The sequence below is a fragment of the Equus caballus genome, chromosome 1 (assembly GCF_041296265.1).
Source record: "Equus caballus isolate H_3958 breed thoroughbred chromosome 1, TB-T2T, whole genome shotgun sequence".
Lineage (NCBI taxonomy): Eukaryota > Metazoa > Chordata > Mammalia > Perissodactyla > Equidae > Equus > Equus caballus.
The window spans coordinates 100,927,929-100,933,260 of NC_091684.1; the positions used below are offsets into that span (position 1 = coordinate 100,927,929).

General features: G+C 51.7%; 1 long non-coding RNA gene across 1 annotated transcript; it reads left to right on the plus strand.

Annotated features, from left to right (window-relative positions):
- The first annotated feature begins 2,115 nt into the window (after positions 1-2,115).
- On the plus strand, positions 2,116-4,784 carry LOC138923929 (uncharacterized). Its single transcript, XR_011438298.1, has 2 exons — positions 2,116-2,223; positions 2,705-4,784. It is a non-coding gene; the product is annotated as an uncharacterized lncRNA (long non-coding RNA).
- The last annotated feature ends 548 nt before the right edge of the window (positions 4,785-5,332 follow it).

Consider the following 5,332-nt stretch of genomic DNA (forward strand, 5'->3'; position numbering starts at 1 on the left):
TTGGTATCCTTTTTTTTTTTAAAGATTGGCCCTGAGCTAACATCTGTTGCCAATCTTTTTTTTTTTTCTTCTTCTTCTTCTCCTTCTCCCCACAGCCCCCAGTACATAGTTGTATGTTCTACTTGTAGGTCCCTCTGGTTGTGCTGTGTGGGACGCTGCCTCAGCATGGCCTGATGAGCGGTGCTAGGTCCACGCCCAGGATCCAAAGCAGCAAAACCCTGGGCTGCAGATGCAGAGTGTGCAAACTTAACCACTCGGTCACAGGGCCAGCCCCTGATATCCTTTTAAACATAAGTTTTGAGTGTTCTTTGCATCCTCAAACTTTTTCTGTAGAAAAGCTGATCTGTGCATAGGAAGCTGGCTGAGGAGTGCTCAGTCTCTGCCCTGTTGTCCAGAGCAACTTGACTTTTGGCCCCAAAGATGCACACCCAGTGGGGAAAACGAAAGCCCTGCAGTGAAGAGGACACCCTCCCCATCCCCTATAAATCCTGTACACCTTTGGTGCGACGGTACTAAAGGAAACCCTTTGATGGAGTCTCCCCCTACTGGCCACTCAAAGTATTGTTTCCAACTATGTGTAATTCTAGACAGTTCGGGTGTCACAATATTCTCCATCTTGTTACATTTCCAGCGGTGTTTCAACACTCCTTATAGACGATATGTCTCAAGAGGAGCCTTTTATAGGAATGCAAAAATGTTTCAAGAACCCAGAGGGAGGGTGCAGTCAGACCTCAGGAAGAACTGTAACCAAGAAATCAGAAGGCATCAGGACACTTCTCTCCTCCCAGCTCTGCAACTCTGTGCGTTTCTGCTTCATTCTTCTCTCTTCTTAAATATTACTCTTCTCCTTCTCTGGCGCAAACAGCAGAACATGGGCACTACTGCTCCAGCCTTCAGCTTTAGGCATCTTGTTCAGCAACCCCCAGATTCCTGGGAGGAAGAGGGTTACTGAACCAGCTCAGTGACGGCCTCTGCCTGTCACCTCTGGGTGAGGACACCTTCTCCTGGAGTACAAATGTGTGTTCCGGGAGCCCTGCCCCAGGAACAAGGGCAGACGCTCCAAAGTGGGTCCCATCAGGGGCTCCACCCTTCACAGTACGTATGTTTTCAACCATCAGAGGGCATTAACTTTCTGATCTGTTTTAAAGGGGAAGGAAACCAGAGACAGGCCCCTACTTCAGAGAGGGTCTTGTAGGCTCTGGCTGTGACCCATGGTGTGGCCTAAAGAAGACGAAGGAGCCCTTCTCTGGTGGACGGACCTGCTCATGCACACACTCATGTTCATGCACAAACCCATGCTCGTGCACAAACTCGTGCACAAACTCGTGCTCGTGCACAAACTCATACTCGTGCACAAACTCGTGCTCGTGCACAAACGCATGCTCGTGCACAAACTCACGCTGGTGCCAAAACGCATGCTCGTGCATAAACGCATGCTCGTACACAAACGCATGCTGGTGCACAAACTCATGCTCGTGCACAAACTCATGCTGGTGCACAAACTCGTGCTCGTGCCAGAAGAGGTTTCAAGTGCTCCTACATTCGAAACTTAAAGTTTGTTCACAGATGTGAAGTGATTCACTGTGGGTCCTCCTCCTTGGCTGAGTTGATCTGCTCCAGCTCATGGGGACACCGCATCCTCTAGGGGTGCGCCTGGCCCTGGCTCTGGGAGTCGTGGACTCGCAGGCTCGCTCGCCTCTGTTGCGGCCGCGATTGCCCCACCACGTTGCTAGTCAGCCGTGAACAAGGGCAGTCAGCGTCCTGACGAGTAGGGTCCTAACTGTCACACGTTTAGTGTGTGGAAGCTGGATCCCAGCAGCAAGTGACGCCGCTGCCTTCCTGTTTTGTGCTTCTCCTTTCAGGCCCGCCGTTGGGAGGGGCTGCTCGGCGGGGGCCTGTGACGCGTGCTGGCGCCCGGGCCCCTGGCGGCCCTGCCCCGCGGCCTGCGGCTCCCGGTCCCGGAGGGTCGACTGCATCCGCGCGCGGAGCTGCGCCCCGGTGGCCGCGAGGCGCTGCGCGCAGGGAGAGAAGCCCCGCGTCCCGGCGGCGCTGCTTCGGGCCCCCCTGTGACAGTACGTACCCCTCGCGGGGACCACGGCCGCCCGCAGCCCGTCCCGCCAGCCCCGCGCGCCCGAGGGCCGTTCGGAACGGACGCGCTGGCCGGGCCGCCAGATTAGCCGCCTGGATGCGGGCGCAGCCCAGTGTTCCTTAGAGGAGAGACAGGTGGATTCGAGGGGTGTCCGCGCCCCGGGTTGTGCTTCCACACGGCCTCCCACCTGCCTGGGAGCCTCCTCCGCCGGGCCTGGGGGTCCGAGGGTGGGACTGCGCGGGGGCGAAGGTCCTGAGTTGGGTGTCAGATTTCATCATAAACGCATTTCTCTAGGGAGCAGGCCCCCAGCTTTCCTAAGCTTTCCAGGGGTCCTGACCCTCCCGAAGCTGACACCGCTACCCCAGCACCTGCAGGAGCGGCCTGGCCCGAGGCCGTGGGGTCCCGGGGAAGGCAGAGGCGTCGCCAGCCGAGAAGGGAGTCGGCGCCCTCTGGCTGGGGCGCAAGGCCGTGGCCCTGCTCAGAGCCCGGTTTCCTCGCTTCACCCTGTGACCTCAGGTTACGCTTGTCAGGAAGTCACAGGGTTCTTTCAGCTAGGTCTCTGATGACCTGTGTGATGAGTGGAGATATATGTTATTATTATTTTATTTTCTGCAGGAGACTGCACAGACGCCACACACCGCTGCATGTTTGTGAAGCATCTCAATTTGTGTTCGCTAGGCGTCTACAGACGGAGGTGCTGCCGGTCATGTCAAGAAGGATAAACCTTTGGAGGGGTCCTGATGCTGCTGTGAAGATAAAAGAAAAATGTAAAAGCTCTTTTCCCCATGCTCAGAAACGTGCATTTCTTCCAAACTCTAGATTCTGCGATGGGAGGTGGATGCAACATCACCAGCGTTCAGCTCTTGCAGCATCATTTTCCCGCGGCCGGCTGTTAATTCCGACTCTTTCCATGATGTGCTCAAGGACTAACAAAAATGCCGGGGCGCGTGGGCCCTCACCACGTCCTTGTGATGGGGAAGCACGAGGGGGCCAGTGCCTTGTCAAGTGCTGCTGCTTCCTGTGGCTTGTAGCCTCCTACAGAGAGGGCGTCCTGAAGACCTGGGGACACACAGCAGCTGACTTCCCCCCTCAAGGTTTAGGGTTTCGACAGGCTCACGAGGCATCTACGCTTCAGAAGCTCCAGCCAGTAGTTGTGACGGTGTTGGCACTAACGGCGTTTTCATGGATCCTTGAGTTCCATCTGTGAAAGAGACAGTCACTCTGGACAGGCTTGTGACACTGACTGGTCCAGGGACGTGGCGGGTGGCGCCTGTCCTTGCTCTGAGGGAACCCATGGGAGAAAACGCAGAGTAGATGTTGCTGCCATTTTCACAACTACGGAAATCGATCTGTGACCAAAGGAGGCGCCCTGGAAACCACAGGAGAGGGAAAGTTAACCTTTTCTACTGATTTTGGAGTCTATTCAAAGCTTTCTTTTAAGAGCTGTGAATGAAAAGTTTTTGTAAGCACTATTCTCTTGCACACAAACACAAAATCAAAGCCCTATTAGACCTAATTTATGCATAAAATAGTATTCCTAAGGATTTTTATTTTGGAAAAATTATAAGAAAGTAACTATGAAACCTGATAGCTAAAAAGAATTGTTTATAGTAAATAATTGTTTTGATTTGAACTGATTTTTCAGTAAATCCGAAGTGAATTAGGGTCAGGCTGGAAGTTGCAGTTAGGACTGGGGGTGAGAGTTAGGATTGGGTGACAAGTTCAGGATTAGGATTCGGTTAGTGAGAACGGAAGTTCAGTTAGGGTTGAGGCTAGAGTTGGCTATCGGGTTAGGGTTAGGTTTAGGGTTAGGGTTAGGGTCAGGGCCAGGTTAGGTCAGTCGGGCTGGGTGTAGATTGGGGCCAGCGCTGGTGTTACGGTCGGGGCAGAGGTTAAGTCTGGGGTGAATGTTGCTGCTGAAGCAGTCTGGGGCTCGCATTAAATCCTAAGCTCTGAGGCTGACGTGGTCGTGGGCTCTTGCCCTTGCATTCTACCAGTGACAGCTTCAGACGGCACACGACCCCAACAGGTGGTCATACGTCCTCCTCCTGCGTCCCAGCGCTGGGCCGCACGCTGCCTACAGTCTGTTGGCCACAAAGCTCCCTGAAGGAGGTGGTGCTGGACCGCGTCCCCGGTCACCAGCACTGAGCAGCGCGTGCGGCTTTGGATGCATCTGCGGACGAGCGTGCCGAGTCTCAGCCACCCTCCGAGCCCCAGGTCTCCTGTTCTGACTCCAGCCTCGCTGACACTGGGGTGAGCACTACTGTACGCAGAGGGTCTGGTGTCTGGGCGGGCGGGGACATGAACGGCACACACCAGCCCGTGGGTGTGAGTCATCAGTCACACTTGGTTGGTGAGGTTTGTAAATTAAAAGAAAGATCATTTGTAAAATACTCTTTGTATATATTTATTATATAACTTAAAGGTGCAATATTTTATTTTGTACAGTATGTAATAAAGACATGGGACATAAATTTTTCTTATTAACAAAATTTCTTAATAAATTGCTTCACCTTTGTATTTAAAGTTAAAACTTGCTGTTTTTCATTTGCTATTGTACTTTTTCTTGTTATTATTCAAATGACATTCCTGTGTACTGTATTTTACTACTATTTCTGTAACATAAGAGTTAATGTTTCTCTTTCATGATCCTTCAGTAATTCAGAAATAAATTTACTTTGATTATTCAGCGGCATCCTTGTGAATGTGGGTGGCTTCTTTGTCTGATGTTGGTGGCCTTGGGTATTGTCACCTTGGCTGCCTCCTTAGAGTCTCCAGGGTCATTTACTGAAGACAAAAGTCAATCATCTTACAGTAACTTGTGAGACGATGTCAACCTCATGAGGCCGAGCCACACGGGAGGTGAGCAACCGGACACTCAGCTCTCTCAAAAGCGTGCTTTCTTCTCTCTTCCTCTTCCTTTCTGCCTTCCTGCCTTCCTTCCTTCTTTCCTGCTTTCCTTTCTCTCTGTCTTTCTCTTTCTCTTTTTTTTTTTTTACTAAGGCTGACATAAGTGACAAGGAGTGGAGAGCATCATCAGGAGAGAGAGGAGGGGTTAGCAACTTCATTCATAGCAAGAGAAATTTTTCTAGGAAATCCCCTCTGTTTTCTTGGCAGTTTGAAATTTTTTTGTAATCTTCAGTAACTAGGCAAGGACGCTGCAAAATCCAGATTTAACCATCTAAGCACTAGGATCAGACTTGGGTCCTCTCTCATGTAGTGTGATGACATAAATACCCAAAT